Raw genomic sequence first — 16,818 nt, forward strand, 5'->3', positions numbered from 1 at the left:
GGCCGACGAAAGGAAAGACCTCCTTCGAGCCAGAGTTGAACCAGCGACCTAAGGATTTCAGCTGTAAGCCTCTACAGTCCTCCACTCTACCAACTGAGCTATCGAAGGGAGACGTTTGTCTTCTTGTCTTCTTTGACTAATATTTACAGATTTGCCATTACTTCACAAATCCAGCCACGTCTGAGTTAGAACTGAACTAGTTTCATTATAAATTCTGATGGCCACCAAAACAAAAATCACAGATTCAAATCTTAACAAAGTTGAATCACACTGAGTAACAAAAGGTCGTTGTCTCGTTGGAGGGGATCATCGGCATAGGAGTGAAAATTAGTTGCACAACTGAATCATTTGGGCAAAAGTTGAACAATATGGAGACTTTACTTGGGACGGTTGTCATTGGAAGCTTGTTCACATTGTGAAGCTTTTAAATGTAGTTTATTTTACTGAGGACAAAGAAAAAGACCGATTAACTTGTAGGGCTGCTGGTAAAACATGGACAGTCTGAGATTGCTTGGACATCCTGACTGCACAAAAGAGAGACATTTCAGGATTCCTGATCCAACAAACATTTGGCTCCTGGCCCAGTTGGGTTCTTTCTTCTGTCAGCAGAACGCGAAGTTATCTGGCAGGACCATGATTGTCTTTGGAGCTTCATTAACAGTGTGAACACATCACAGAATTTTTTTTTTTTTTTTTTCCTACACTCTGGTGCAAAGTTTATTAAGTTCATTCCAGGAGTAATCCACAGACTGCCAGATGCTCCAGCTGAGGCTTGAACTCACAACCTCAGCATCTCTCTGCAAGTTCCTGTCCACCATCCTTTCAGTTAGCAGCCAAACACACTGGCTCATTGCCCCACAGAGTATCAATGACCAGCAGCTGTCATTAGACTATTTAAACCTCAGCTAGTTTCATGTTGGTTCAAACTGATGTTAAGATATTTGACTCTAGCAGTCATTGTTGGTCGATGTATACTGGATAAGAGAAAGTAGATTAAACACAGCACGTCTCTCAGTGGGCTCCAAAAGACCACTGAGCCATCCTGACATGTGTGTCCAGCTGCCAGTCTCTGATGAGGAACTGCAAAAAATCCTCCAAAAAATTGACAAAAAACACAGACTGTTATGTGTATTTCCTTCTTCAAATCTTTATTTTGGTCATTTAATATGTTTTGCTGCGTTTCAACTCCTACAGTTGTGTGCTTCTGAGAGACTCTGGGGCGCAATGGTAGCGCGTCTGACTCCAGATCAGAAGGTTGCGTGTTCAACTCATGTCAGGGTCAGATCATCTTTTTGCACTTTTGGTAAACGCTCACATCCTCTGTGGTGCAGCAGGACGTGTTTTTCTGATGTTTTTCCGTTTCACTGCAATAATGCCACATGTCTCACATTGTCTAACTTCTCAAAGTTGTGACTTTGGATGAAAGATACACTGTTACATGGATCAAAGGCAGCAGCTCTTCAGACTCACACATCATTCAAACCTTCAAGGAAGTGACACACTACGTTTGTCTTTGGAGCTTCATTAACAGAGTGCACTCTATTGTGGAGGTCATGAGAAAAAAATGGGAGGAGTCTTTGATCTCTGTGATGTCATTAGAACCTTTGTGACATCACAGAATCAGCATCTCCTTTGATGGAACAGGAAAAGGTCAGACCCTGATATAATCTTGTGAACCCACAAGCTTGCTTTTTTTCTTTGTGTATTTATGTCAGACTTTCTTCCTTAATTGGAGATACCTAACCTTCTGCCTAATACTATACTTATGGTAGTTGAATAGGGGTGCAGATTTTTGGACACATTATGTGAAGGGCTCGTCCGGGATTTGAACCCGGGACCTCTCGCACCCAAAGCAAGAATCATACCCCTAGACCAATGAGCCCTTGACACGCATGTGAGAGGTAGCTGGATCGATGCCCACATTCGTCACAAATCCATGACTGTGGTGTTATCAGCACCACGCTCTAACTTGATGAAGATTTGATACAACCATTTTGTGGACTGAACTTCCATCAAAGGCTTGCAGAGAAACAACACGGTAAAGCAAAGCACAAAACTGTCCTGAGGATCTATCCCACATCGGTAACTCAAAGTGATGGTGGCCATTGGTGCAACTTAAAGTCTTGTGGAGAATGTGGGCATCAATCCCAATACCTCTATATGCTAAGCGAGCGCTCCACCATTTGAGCTAATTCCCCTGTATTAGCATACTAGCATGCAAGCTAAGCTTTGGGAAAAGGCCCTTTAACAACCTCTGAGTTCACCATCAACAGGTTTCAAAGATATTTAGAAATCATTCACGATGGCCTTAAAGGCAGATATTTAGGATAATTCTAGCTGGAATAGCAGGCTGCAACAGGAAAAGATCTGCATGTCTCTGTCTATAACAGACACAGCTTTAGTTAAAAATGAGAATTTAGTGGTTTAAAGCTCAAATCCTTGAACGAGGATGTGTGACGTCACTGGAGATCAAAGTCATTTCCTGCCTTTCATTGATGCCCCACGCGACACAGATGGATACGTCACACTCTGACGTTCGCTTCAAATGAATGAGTGCATGCAGTTTCTGTAGTGTAGTGACCATCATGACTCTTAACAAAGTTTGTCTCCTGTTAAAAAAGGGCAACGACCACATTTTAATCAGCTCAACAGCAGGGTACAACTCAGACAGACTAAAGCCAGCTGAACACCGACGAGGATGGGATTCGAACCCACGCGAGGAGGTCTTTATTTTCATCAGCCTCATCCAGCACAGTGATGAGTCTGCCTCCAGACAGGAGGTGACCACTGTTGTATCACTTTTCATGTAGAGCAGCTGTGTTTTATATTGCAAGCAGCACTGAGTTTCTAACATTCAGGAAATCTGATGAACAGCTGATGAAAACCCAGAAGTACTTTTTTTCTACAACATCTGACTTTAGCAACAAGGAGCTGCTGGGAGACATGAAGACTGTGCAGTTAAGTGACTGGTCAGAGAGAGTGACTGAATGTGCTGTGTGTAAATAATGAGGTTTTTTTTGTGCCCCAGTGGCCTAATGGATAAGGCACTGGCCTCCTAAGCCAGGGATTGTGGGTTCGAGTCCCATCTGGGGTGGTTTACAGCAGAGTGGCGCAGCAGAAGCGTGCTGGGCCCATAACCCAGAGGTCGATGGCTCGAAACCATCCTCTGCTAACTGCTTTTTAGCAACAGCTAGCTGTTCACTATCCAATGTTCGTCGTTTCCTGTAAATCAGTGCTGCTTGAAAAACTCCTGACATTTTCCAGCTGAAGTCATGTCTCATAATGTAAAGGAACGTTCAGTGTGTGTTCATGTTTATCTTTCTGCATTTTCCCCTTTGATGCGTGGGTTCAAATCCCACCTCTGATGGAAGCTGCTTTTCCTTTCACCTCTACTGCTGTAATGTGTATTTTGGGGACAAATTTATTTTATATTTTGTGCTCTCCATGTATGAGTCCTTTCTATCCACAACATCTAACATTAGGAGCAAGGCACTGCTGGGATTTGAACCCAGGATCTCATTATTTACACACAGCACATTCAGGACATTAATGTGACAGTTTATTTTATGCTAAAGAAAATTTGTTATTTGCCACAGTGGACTTGGCTCATCATATTTTGTTGACTAACTGGTATTGGAGTTGTAAGCTCCTTATTTAATCTTAATGACCTGACAACAACTCTGAAAGAAGATACAACACATCCAGATAACCTTTGAATTAAACTTCAACAGGTTTGATTGATATATGGACCTGAAGTCAGACGTTTAGGATTACTCTACCTAGAATAGCAGGCTGCAACATGGACAGCTGAACACAGAAGACAATGAGATGTGAACCCACACACAGGATACAGTAGATTAGCAGTCCATCACCTTAAACACTCTGCCACCTCAGCATGCAGCGACCTGGACTGTGTGTGAATAGACGGATAGTTCACTGCTCACATTAATGTATCTATCAGCAATGAAGGAGAGAGTCGTCGGCCACCTCGTCATGTTTGTTGTCAATTTGTTGTCTGAATGTTAGACTGAGCAGCCGTTCTGCTTTGAGTGGCCTTTTGTTTTGATGAACGTCTACCACTGATCTACATCCTCTTTGGACCTTTACCTAACCACAGAGGTCGGTGAGCATCTGTTTTGGGTGTTATTCTTAATCACTATCACACTGAATCAGATGGCAGAGGTTCCACTGAGATTTGAACTCAGATGACTGGATTCAAAGTCCACAGTGCTAACCATAAGATCAAAGAACACAGATGGGAAATGACCTGACAGATTTAGAAACATTTGAAATGAATTGGCCAACACACATCACAGGAGTGCATCCAGCAATGGGAAGGTTCAGGATCTCTGTCAGACACAAAGGGAGCAAATGTGACAAAAGAAGCCACGAAACAAGCTTTTTAACTGCATCAATAACACAGAGAAGAGTCAGACAACCAACTCTGCAGGACAACCACAAGAAATGAAATAAGAGCAGCAGACTATTCATAAACAACAGGATTATTTTCCATTCGTTCCTCAAAGGGATTTAAGATTGAAACCCGTCATGTCAAGCCGTCTCTTATCACTAACATCATTGAGATCAGATAGCTCAGCTTGCTAGGGAATATGTGGGGGGTCTCACATCCTCATCCCATACGAGACTTATGTTCTGCTGGGTAACTTTGGGTCAAAAAAAAAAAACAAAAAACTCCATAGCACCCAACGTGGGGCTCGAACCCACGACCGTGAGATTAAGAGTCTCATGCTGAGCTAGCTGGCTGAGCTAGCTGGACTGCTTGCAAAAAAAAAAAAATCCAAAAAATTGCTAAAAAATACAGACTGGGCCATGGTGATGTCCCATTGTCAGAATCAGTCAGTTCTTTCTCTTGGCATGATAACACTGTGAGAGATGTGCATTTGAAGCCTTCACTGTGGGACTTTGGAGAAGTGGATGGTGAACAGAACATCCTGCATTAGTGGGCTCAGCCAGCCGAAATAGCTCAGTTGGGAGAGCGTTAGACTGAAGATCTAAAGGTCCCTGGTTCAATCCCGGGTTTCGGCATCAGGGGTGGTACCTGAGTGAAGCGCAAACTCAGGTTTCTTTGACCTACACTTCCAATATTCTGCCTCCTCTTTCAACCACACCATGAAATTTTGTGAGGTTGGATGTGTCACGCTGACTGGTTGTGTGTCCAAAAGGTTGTCAAACATATCTTTCTTCTGAGCTAAAGATACAAATAAAATAATCTAAACCGGCTTTTATTTTGAAATGATTTTTGGCGATTTTTTTGGAGGATGTTTTGCATTTCTAGCAGCCCGGCTAGCTCAGTCGGTAGCGCATGAGACTCTTAATCTCAGGGTCGTGGGTTTGAGCCCCACGTTAGGTGATAAGCAGCTTTTTTTAGACCCAAAGTTACATTTCCAATATTCTGCCTCGTCTTTCAACCACAACCACATGAAATATTGTGAGGTTGAATGCTGCACGCTGACTGGTTGTGTGTCCAAATGGCTTCAAAGACATCTTTCTGCCATTCACTCCTCCAAACCTTTGGACACAGCTTTGAGCTGTCTCACAGGTGTCATTATTTCAGTGAAGATGTATGTATGGATGTATTCCCCCTGAATCCTGCGATTCACAGCTTCCACCAAATGGAGCCAAATAAGACACAAAACTTATTGTGATGTGAGTCTGAAGAGCTGCTGCCTTTGATACATCACCTGATGATGTCACAATGAAAATATGCTTCCCACTATACCACCATTGCATGTGGCTGGATCAGCTCTCACTGCTGCAGCCCGGGTTTGATTTTCGGTCAGGGTAAAAAAAACCTCAAAGGTTTGGAGGAGAGAAGAGTATGTGACCATGACTGTCCTGTCAACCTCACACAGCTCCATATAATAAGAGTTAGCTCCCCTGACAACTGCAAGGCAACAGCTGGGCTTGTCCAGGATTTGAACTATGAGTATCCGGTTCCAGAACAGCAGACAGTAGTTGGCTCAATCAACATTAATTCTAGCTGGAACTGCAGACTGGGACATGGAGAAGTCAATGTGTCTCTGTGGCGCAATCGGTCAGCACGTTCGGCTGTTAACCGAAAGGATAGTGCTTCGAGCCCACCCAGGGGCGTACTTTGTTTTTAAGCTGATTACTGCCACTACATGTTGATGTTACGGCAGTTGCACTGCCCCTTTCCTCTACTTTGGTTTCACCAGAACCATTAAATATGGTATAACCTTTAATACATAACTGCCCAACCACGAAGGGACTCAAACCCTCAGTCTTCTGATCAGACGCCTTCTCCATTAGGCCAGTTTAAGGTCCCATTGTCAGAATCAGTCAGCTCTGCCTGGATACAACAGTGGTCAGGGCTGTATGATGTATGTTTATACTGAAACACTGACAGGTCTCCTCCATCTCACTCTTTTACTTTCTCTGGGTTCCAGCCCTCATTGGTGCAGCAGGCACCAACGAGGGCTGGAACGCAGGGGAGACTGCGACCTGCGACCTGGGAGACTGCGACCTGAACGCAGCACCTTAGACCGCTCGGCCATTCTGACGACGGATGCTGAACAATTAACCGAAAAATTTGCTGAAAATTAGCCCATCAAAGTGAGTCCACAATACACAATGACTGCCTGATTAGATCGCATGGAGGCTCAAAATTTGCACTTCCCCACACGTGTAGAGCATTTCACTGGTAAGATTCAGGTTCTACCGAGATTTGAAGTCGGATCGCTGGATTCAGAGTCCAGAGTGCTAACCATTACACCATGGAACCATGTCCCAAAAACAGTGTTTATGGTTTTAGAATCAGTGATGCATTCATGTAGAAACATTAGTTTCCAGCGGGCATTGTGCACCATGCAGGGGATGTAGCTCAGTGGTAGAGTGCATGCTTTGGCAATCCCCACCATCTCCAGCGTTGATCATGAAGCACAGCAAGTACTTATCTTGTGCAACACTGACAACTGAATGTAATAAGCAGAGTGGCGCAGCGGAAGTGTGCTGGCCCCATAACCCAGTGGTCGAAGGCTCAAAACCATCCTCTGCTATTTGTACACACTGGATGTCCTATCCCAAAAGTTCTGCATGCGGAACTTTTCCTGTTGCAGCCTGCTATTCCAGCGAGAATTATCCTAAATATCTGCCATCGTGAATGATTTCTAAATATCTTTGAAACCTGTTGATGGTGAACGCAGAGTTTGTTAAAGGGGCCTCTACACAAGCAACAATGTATTTCATTAAAGCTGATGTCTTTCTATGACAATCCATCATGGACCGCTGGTGGGTTGGTGGACCGGTGGACACTTTCATATCAGTAAATCCAGCGTGTTTTAGAGGAGTTCAGAGTGTTTCAGAGTTTCTGACATGATACAGACAGACAGATCCAGTGTCCCAGAGAGAGAAGAGTCCCGACACTCCCTGATCTCACTGCGGGGTGGTCACATGGTTCATGTCAGACCGCTGAACTGTCATGTTCTTCTGTGGAACAGACAGCAGAGACTAAGACATTGCATGCTAAATATAAATAAAATCACATACCCAAGTACTTGTTTGGCTGTTATTGCATCATTCCATATTCGTAAATGTCAGTTTTACATTTGGGGTGGTGGGGTGACAACTGAAAGCTCTATATAAGAATTACTTAAATAAGTTTTGGAGGGAAAGCATCACGTTTGTGTCAGTTGGGGAAATATTTTGATGATTCAAATGCTCTTTTTTTGCATAGATGGATTATTGGATTTCCTTGATTTTGCTTGTAATTCCTATTGACTTACTCGTGGTCTGATAGTGATGGAGAAAGCAGAGTAGCAACAGTCCATTCAGCATTTATTGTCCATCCCACTTCTTCTGATGAGGCAGGAGCTGACCATACAACCATTATAATTTTAAGACTAAGCCATACAGAAAATGTGAATCGACAACAAAAGATCACACTTGGATGAATTAAATTGTATTTTTTTTTTTTTTAAACAGTGAGTGAAAACATCAAGAACAAACGTGCATGTGGAGACATCCTCTTCCTCTGTGTCCTGGACACTAAAAAGCAGATGAAGCAAAACAGATGATGTTCAATTGTGTCATGGTTCATTGGTTACAACTAACACAACACAACTAACAACTTCTGACAAAAGCTGCTATGCACGTTTTCAGTGCATATTTGTATTTTCACTGCAGTTACTCATGGTGTTCACAGATTTCAGCAGCTCACATCCAACACAAAGACTCTGAGCAGGCCCACCTGGTCTTAGACCCAGACCCAGACCCAGACCTAAATCCAAACCCAGGAGACAGAGGTTGAGTGAGTCAGTGAGGAAGAAGCTGCTCGTTCTCCTTCAACAGTTTGATCTGAGGAAAAGTCACTTCCTCTTTTCAGGAATCAACTTCTACCATCTGTCCACTAGATGGAGATAACTGAGCATCAACTGAGAACTGAGTTCTTCATCATCTGGAAACAGACAGCATTGTTTTCTTCAGCTGGAGCTCTTTGTTCAAATCTACATTGAGATACAGAGCCAAATGTTTTTCCTTTCCTGGATTTACTTCATCATTTCAGTCACTCTGTGGATTCAGCTGACAAATGCAACATACAACCAACATTTAAACGACATGTGGAAACAAAACTTTATTGATTCAGTCTGGTCAGCAGAATATAACCTGATGAAATCAGCAACATTAAACTGATGTTTCTACATGAATGCATCACTGATTCTAAAACCATAAACTGAACATGAACACTCTGTACACTCAGCGTTACACACATGAAGACAACATCATGTGTTTAAGGTGATGTTGAGCTGAACAGGACTTGTATTGAACACACAGAGGGAGTGCACCGTTCCTGGAGATACTGCAATACCAGGTCGATGCGTGGAGCGGACGGAGCAAGCCCCTATTCCATCTCCCTGTTCCAAAAATCTATTTAATATATGGTCCCCGGATAGGAGACGTATCAGATATTAAACTGATAAGAACAGATACTACACTTGATCTTAGCCAAAAGGCCGAGAAGCGATACCGCTCAGCTGTCGGAGGTAACGGAGTGTTTCTCCGCACCGACCCGCTCAGTGAGGGGTCAGAGTCGGCTTCAGTAACAACATCACTCCGAGAGAGAGACACAAACAGAAGACATGAAGAAACGAAGGAGGGATCAGAGAACAACCACAGACATGTTATTTTCACAAAGTTACGTTGTAGAGCAAAGAAAACGTCTCTTCTTGGTCACCTGTAAAACTTCATATCTATGTCAGTTTACCAGCTGAATATTATTGTGAAAACATCAGTTTGTCCTCTCATGTGATTGGCCTCATGGTGTGTCCATCAAAATAACCCCCCTGTCTGCACGGATTCTCTGAAGATTCGGCTCTCCTCGACTGGACTCGGCTTTTTTCGACCGAAAGAGAGAATAATGAAATGAAAGAGTAACTTTGTCATCCACAGAATAAAACCACAACTGAACACACGCATATTTAAAACAGCATTCAAAGTCATTTTAACCAGCATTACTGCCATCATTTTATCTTAACATAAAGTCCGCTATGCCCGCTTAATGCTAACATACAATGGAAAACGCCATAGACCGGCTACCGGGATTAGCATCAGTACCGCGATCATTTTAAAGCGTCAGTGAATTTATTCCAACTCAAACATGGCAGTAATACTTCCAAACACAGTTGGCAGAATACAGACCTGCAAAGGGAAACCACACTGGATCATTAGTGTAAAGGTTGGTATGTTTCAGTAATGGGTGCATCACTGCTGATGTAAAGACAGAAGGAACAACCCCGGAAGATTTATTAACGTCTTATCAATGACTGGAAAAATATCTGAAGATTGAAAAGATTTAAAAAGTATTGTGGGTATAACATCTGAAGGAGAAGAGGAAGATTTCATGCTATTAATAGTCTTCATTAGCTCTGAATGAGACACTGGGTGAAATATAGAAAAGGTCTGTAGAGGAAACAGAGATTTCACAATCTGAGCTCTGATGTTTGAACCTCTTTCAGCAGGAAGGATCGATATGATTCACATCTTGGAATACAAAAGAATAGAATAGAATAAGAGAAAATGATACCTTTGTCCTTTTCTGTTTGATTCCAAACAGTGCTCATTAGTTTAATATATAGAAAACCTAAAGTTGGATTTGATTCCATAACAGCAGGACAAAGTGTGTCATTAATCTTCTGGATTCTACAGACTGAGTTCATGTTCTGATAGATTTATTTTACAGCTGTAGTAACAATAAATCTCCAGCAGGTGGAAGTATTGCTGCTCAGATGTCATGTACACTGTGGGACACACAATACTCACAGAGGACTTTATTGTGCTGCAGTGAGATGTATATGTGTGTATCTGCTGGTTCTGCCCTGTTTTATTAATGTGTCCCAAACTGCACACACACCGATTTTCACAATGGTGCTCTAACAGAGATGATCAGAATCAGAAACACGTTGTTATAAATTCTGCTGTTTGGTATCTTCTCTTCTAAAATTCAGGAAATGGACGGATCTGCAGAACTTCACTGCTCTCCAACAGAGAAGCTGGATGCTGCTGTTGTGCCCTTAAACAGGAAAATAGTGAGATGACAGGGACGAAGAAACACACACAGCTCTCACTTTCACTCGTCTGCACAATCAATGCACAATCAACCTAGACATAAACACAAATGACCAATTCTTATTATTTACTCTGGCTGCATATTCTTCACAGTTTTAACATCAGCCTTAGCAACATAGAAATAACACCCTAAGAAATAAAAATGGATGAAATCATGGATTCTGAAAAATGTAATTGTTTTGAAATTCTAATTCTTATCTACCATGTGTTTTATTTATATTATATTATTTTCTCCTTTTTCTTTCTTAATGCTCATGCTATTGCATGACATGTTTAACAAACCATTTTTATAACTTAGAATGTTATTCTTATTCAAATTATTATTTTTATCTAAAAACTCACTGTCGATATCTCTGTCCTTTTATTTTACTGCTGTCACTCCAAAAATCTTTCTCCTCTCCTTAGCAACCAACTGTTGCGTCCTGCCTAATAATTTTTTGATTGGCTGGCGTGGTGCATTTTTCCACCAATAGGAAAGGGGGCGCCATGTTTCTCTCTGCTTGTGAGCGCTTCCCTGTTTTTACTGAACGGGACAACAACATTCAGGAAAGAGCATAAAGAATGATGCAGATTGTTTATTACTCGGCCTATCAGTCAGGTTTAAAAACAGTATATAGTTTGAAGACCCCACTTTGGACACAAGTTGAAATGGAGACTCAGTGAAGAAGGGAAATATGAGGCACAGTAACACCCATATCAGAGGAAACACAAACACACGCATTCCCATGCAGGGTTGTGTGACTTCCAGTAACCGCAGCAGCTGAAAGTAAAAGTGTTCAGAGTTCAGCCTCCATTTTGAAGCTGTCGGAGCAGAAGCAGGGAAACTGAAGGCCGAGGCCGGTGAGTGTTAACATTATTATTATTTCACTGTCAGTTTGTCCCTGTGGACTGTGGAGGGACGAAGACTCACAGTGGACTTCTGTAACACTGAGACACTGAGACATGGAGGTCAGAGTTCACTTTGACGAACAGAGAAAAACTCCAGCTGAGCTGAGAACAGACCGTAATGTCTGATAGTATCAAAGGATGAAGGATCTACCTGATACAGAAAGTTCAGAGCTGCTCTGGAATCAGATTTTACTGTAAGTCATATTCAGTTTTCCACAGAGAGCTCAGACTGTGTTTGGATCGACAACTTTTCAAAAACTTCCTGGATATTTTCTTTGGTATTGTTCTTGGTGTCCCGGAGGTGTGTTTTCATTCAGGACTAGTAATTTTTCCACAGCGGATGGGCATTTCTTTGTCTTGTTATTTCCGTCATAATATTCATCTTAGATTATTTTTGTTTGCTGTCAGTATGAAGGGCACCCCTGGATGATGTGGCACTGTGACTATTATATTTGAATAAACACAGAGTCAACTTATTATTTATTTGGTGGCACCAAAGATCCCACACTTGGGAACTCTTCCTTAATGGTGCCATTACTGAAAAGTCAGATATTCACAAAGGTGATGGCTTTTCGTAACAACAGGATTCATGGTTGGTTACAAAAATTGTCTAATTTTTAAATGTCTAATTTGATTGCTCATCTTGCTGTGAAAGGACTTCCTTGACAGGTCCAGACAAAACACCAAATACCCAGGACTCAGTGCAATCTGCAGCACTGCACGTTTTGTGTTGTGATGAGTGCATGAAGTGTGCATGCCCATAGTGTGAATGAGTGCCACAATCACATTTTGCCGAGAGCGGTATCACAGGTTTGTGACCATGCAAGGGGGCCACAGACAGACAAACAGAGATGTTGTTCTTTATACATGCATAGAAAGATAAATAAATAGATCATTTCATCACAGTGTTCCAGAGAAAGTATTTTACAGTATTCAAAAAATACAAAAATACATAACAGTTCAGTATTTTGATGCAAAATATAAATGCATTTTCATCATCTCAATAAAATACAAATTACAAAATAGTGTTTTGTATTTAAAAGACATGTATTAGAAATATTGCCCATCTCTGTCAGTTACATGTTCTGTCCACTGTGGAGGAAGAAGAGTCTGAATGAAGGTCTGTCCACAAAAAGACGCTGAGACAAAATGAGGACACACTTTAAAGTGAGGTACTTCCTGTTCTCCCCATTGACAGTTTGACTCAATGTGATGATGAGCTGGATAATAAACATGAAACCTATAATGAAACCAACAAACCTGACCAGGACTTTATTTTTCAGGACTGATTCTGAAGGACGGTGTGTGTTTGGATTTACTTGGTATTTTGTAGCTTTGGAACAAACTGTTTATCCTGTTTTTTCTGTCTCCTGTCAGTCAGAAAGTGTTTCCCTCTCAGACCAACTCTGTGCTGAAGATGAAGGACTCTGATGAGGAAGCTTCACGCTGTGCTCTGTGTCAGGACGTCCTGAAGGATCCAGTCTCTACCAACTGTGGACACTTGGTCTGCAGACAGTGCTGCACCTCACACTGGGACCAGTCTGCTTCTTCAGGAGACTCCTCCTGTCCCCAGTGTGGACAAAGATCCAGAACCAGACCAGGTCTACAGACCAGCCCTGAACAGAATGAGACTGAACTTCTGACTGACGTCTTTAGTTTTCCATCAGATCCTCAGAATCTCTGTCTTCAGTCTAACGTTGTCTCTTCTCTGTCAGCAGATCGTGTTCTACAGGAGGCTTTAGATCAACATAAGATCAGTCTGAGGTCCAGATGTCAACATGTGACTGAAGGAACAGGAACAGGAAGTGGAACCCTCCTCAACAGGATCTACACTGAGCTCTACATCACAGAGGGACAGAGTGAAGAGGTTAATACCCAACATGAGGTGAGGCAGCTGGAGACAACTTCTAAGAAGAAGACCCTCCATGATGCTCCAATCAAATGTCACCACATCTTTAGAGTCTCACCTGACCAGCAGAGGCCCATCAGACTGGTTCTGACCAACGGCGTCGCTGGAGTTGGAAAAACTTTCTCTGTGCAGAAGTTCAGTCTGGACTGGGCAGAGGGCTTGGAGAACCAGGATGTCAGTCTGCTGGTTCTGCTTTCATTCAGGGAGCTGAACCTGATCAGAGATCAGCAGTACAGTCTTCTCAGGCTGCTTCATGTTTTCCATCCAACATTACAGAAGGTCACAGCAGAGCAGCTGGCTGCCTGTAAAGTTCTGTTCATCCTGGACGGCCTGGATGAAAGCAGACTTTCACTGGACTTCACCAACAGGGAGGTCGTGTCTGACGTCACACAGGAGTCATCGGTCCACCTGCTGCTGACAAACCTCATCCAGGGGAATCTGCTTCCCTCGGCTCTGGTCTGGATCACTTCCAGACCTGCAGCAGCCAGTCAGATCCCTCCTTCATGTGTTGACAGGCTAACAGAAGTCCGAGGCTTCACTGACGCCCAGCAGGAGGAGTACTTCAGGAGGAGGTCCAGGGATGAAGAGCTGTCCAACAGGATCATCTCACACATCAAGAAGTCCAAGAGCCTTCACATCATGTGTCAAGTCCCAGTTTTCTGCTGGATCATCGCTACAGTTCTGGAGCACATGTTGACTACAGACCAGCAAGGAGAGCTGCCCCAGACCATGACTGACCTGTACTCACACTTCCTGCTGGTCCAGACCAGGAGGAAGAGGATCAAGTACCATGAGGGACATGAGACAAGTCCACAGGAGCTGATGGAGGCTGACAGGGAAGTTCTTCTGAAGCTGGGGAGGTTGGCGTTTGAACATCTGGAGAAAGGGAACATCATGTTCTACCAAGAAGACCTGGAGCAGTGTGGTCTTGATGTCACAGAGGCCTCGGTGTACTCAGGACTCTGTACTGAGATCTTCAAAGCAGAGAGTGTGATCTTCCAGAAAACAGTCTACTGCTTTGTTCATCTGAGTGTTCAGGAGTTTCTGGCTGCAGTCTACATGTTCCACTGTCACACCAACAGGAACAAGGAGGTCCTGGACAACTTCCTGGGAAGAAAACACCAAGATTCAGCCCTGGAGGACTTTCTGATGGCAGTCCTGAAGAAATCCCTTAAAAGTAAAAATGGTCACCTGGACCTGTTTGTCCGCTTCCTTCATGGTCTCTCTCTACAGTCCAACCAGAGACTCTTAGGAGGTCTGCTGGGTCAGACAGAAACCAAACCAGAGACCATCCAGAGAGCCACCAACAAACTGAAGAGGATGAGGATGAACATGTCTCCTGACAAAAGAATCAACATCTTTCACTGTCTGATGGAGCTGAAGGATCACTCAGTTTATCAGGAGGTCCAGGAGTTCCTGAAGTCAGAGATCAGATCAAAGAAGAAACTCTCCCTGATCCACTGCTCAGGTCTGGCCTACATGCTACAGATGTCAGAGGATGTTCTGGATGAGTTAGACCTGAAGAAGTACAAGACATCAGAGGAGGGACGACGGAGACTGATCCCAGCTGTGAGGAACTGCAGGAAGGCTCGGTGAGTCCACTCTCATTCTCATCAATCCTTCTGATGTGTTAAAATCCAATCTGATTCAGATGGTGTTTCACTGTCAGCTGTTTGTTGTCAGATGGTTCAAATGCTGCCAGAGATAAATATTCACTTAGTTGTGTTTCTAGTGGAAATCCTAAAGACTGATGACATCAGCAGGTATCAGTGACTGATCATCTTCACCAGCTTCACTGTTCACTGAGCTCAAGTCAATGAAAATCAAAACAATAGATAGTCTTTAGTCCTCAAACCCTCCAGATGAATATGTAGTTCCCTTTTTCACAGGGACATGTTGTGTAATATGTGTCATCACAGACTTGTTGGTTGTGGACTCTCAGAGACTGAGTGTGACATTGTGGCCTCAGCTCTTAAGTCCAACCCCTCCCATCTGAGAGACCTGGACCTGAGTCAGAACCACATAGAGGATTCAGGACTGAAGCTGGTGTGTGCTGGACTGGAGAGTCCAAACTGTGGACTGGAGACTCTGAGGTCAGTTCACTGACTGGACCTGCTGTAGTTTGAGTGTTGTGTTGTTGTTTGGATGATGTGTGCAGAGACATGATGATGACCCACAATAACATAAAGATCATTGAGGACATTTCTAATTGGTTATTCATGATTTGATCTTAATTTTTTATTCTTCACTCAGGTTGGAGAGCTGCAGTTTGTCAGAGATCAGCTGTTCTTCTCTGGTCTCAGCTCTGAAGTCCAACCCCTCCCATCTCAGAGAACTGAACCTGAGTCTGAACTACCTGCAGGATTCAGGACTGAAGGATCTGTGTGGTTTTCTGAAGAGTCCTCACTGCAGACTGGAGACTCTGAGGTCAGACATCAGGCTGATATTATACTGATTATCACTGAGGATCTTCATGCTGACGACTGTTTTCTTCTTCTCTGGTTTAGTCCAGTCAGTGTGGCAGACAAATGTTGAACTACAGATTTAAAACTTGAGGAAAAAAAGAAAAAATCTTCAGTTTTTCAATGACAGGAAACATTTTTCCACGCTGACATGAACAAATGTGTATTCAGTGTTTTCTTGTTCCAACATGACTATAAAGTCATGTGACTAAAGCAGACTGACTGAGAGATTCAGACCAAACTCAGCATGTTTGTTAAACTTGGTCACCTCTGAGTGAAATGAAAATGTTCCAGATGTTGTGAACCATGTGTTGACTTTTCTCCAGAGTCCAGTCTGACATGTTTGTTGTCTTTGAAAACTTGAGGATGTTTAGTAGAATCTCGAATGAACATGAGTTTGTACAGATGGAGCCACAGGTGGAGCTGGTAGAGTTTAAGACGTGGAGTCAGTACGTCTTGATGGAAGCAGCTGACTTCTCAGCTGATTTTCATTTCCTAAACTTCTACTTTCTACTTTCTAAACCTTTAGCTCTGAACAGGAACTTCCCAAAGTGACATCTTTTATTCTTTACTCAGGTTGAAGGACTGCAGTTTGTCAGAAATCAGCTGTACGTCTCTGGTCTCAGCTCTGAAGTCCAACCCCTCCCATCTCAGAGAACTGGACCTGAGTCAGAACAACCTGCAGGATTCAGACCTGAAGGATCTTTCTGATCTTGTGAAGAGTCTAGACTTCAGACTGGAGACTCTGAGGTCAGTACAGTTGGACACAGTTCAAGTTCCTTTCAGTAATATTGTTTAAATCCAGTATCAGAGCAAAGACTCAGTGTTTCCTGTGAACCTTCAAACTCCTCAGTGAAGCTGTGAGAGGAGAACAGAAACAGAGAGAAAACAGTCAGAGGACTGTTGTGATCATGTGACAATCAAATGAAGCAGATTCCAGCTGAAGAACTCAGAGAT

The 16,818-nt window shown here is 43.0% G+C and overlaps 1 protein-coding gene and 8 non-coding genes across 9 annotated transcripts in view; 4 read left to right on the top strand and 5 right to left on the bottom strand.

Annotated features, from left to right (window-relative positions):
- Positions 1-16,818, bottom strand: part of LOC115057299 (NACHT, LRR and PYD domains-containing protein 12-like) — an 88,682-nt gene that overhangs the window by 43,905 nt on the left and 27,959 nt on the right. The window lies entirely within an intron of this gene.
- trnay-gua (transfer RNA tyrosine (anticodon GUA)) lies at positions 21-108 on the bottom strand. The gene is given in 2 exon segments: positions 21-56; positions 72-108. It is a non-coding gene; the product is annotated as a tRNA-Tyr (tRNA).
- Positions 1,211-1,282, top strand: trnaw-cca (transfer RNA tryptophan (anticodon CCA)). The gene has a single exon. It is a non-coding gene; the product is annotated as a tRNA-Trp (tRNA).
- On the bottom strand, positions 1,811-1,882 carry trnap-ugg (transfer RNA proline (anticodon UGG)). The gene has a single exon. It is a non-coding gene; the product is annotated as a tRNA-Pro (tRNA).
- On the top strand, positions 3,022-3,094 carry trnar-ccu (transfer RNA arginine (anticodon CCU)). Its single transcript has one exon. It is a non-coding gene; the product is annotated as a tRNA-Arg (tRNA).
- On the top strand, positions 4,974-5,046 carry trnaf-gaa (transfer RNA phenylalanine (anticodon GAA)). The gene has a single exon. It is a non-coding gene; the product is annotated as a tRNA-Phe (tRNA).
- trnak-cuu (transfer RNA lysine (anticodon CUU)) lies at positions 5,299-5,371 on the top strand. Its single transcript has one exon. It is a non-coding gene; the product is annotated as a tRNA-Lys (tRNA).
- Positions 6,692-6,763, bottom strand: trnaq-cug (transfer RNA glutamine (anticodon CUG)). Its single transcript has one exon. It is a non-coding gene; the product is annotated as a tRNA-Gln (tRNA).
- LOC115057887 (U2 spliceosomal RNA) lies at positions 8,812-9,002 on the bottom strand. The gene has a single exon (XR_003841976.1). It is a non-coding gene; the product is annotated as a U2 spliceosomal RNA (small nuclear RNA).

This window comes from Echeneis naucrates, chromosome 2, assembly GCF_900963305.1.
Source record: "Echeneis naucrates chromosome 2, fEcheNa1.1, whole genome shotgun sequence".
Lineage (NCBI taxonomy): Eukaryota > Metazoa > Chordata > Actinopteri > Carangiformes > Echeneidae > Echeneis > Echeneis naucrates.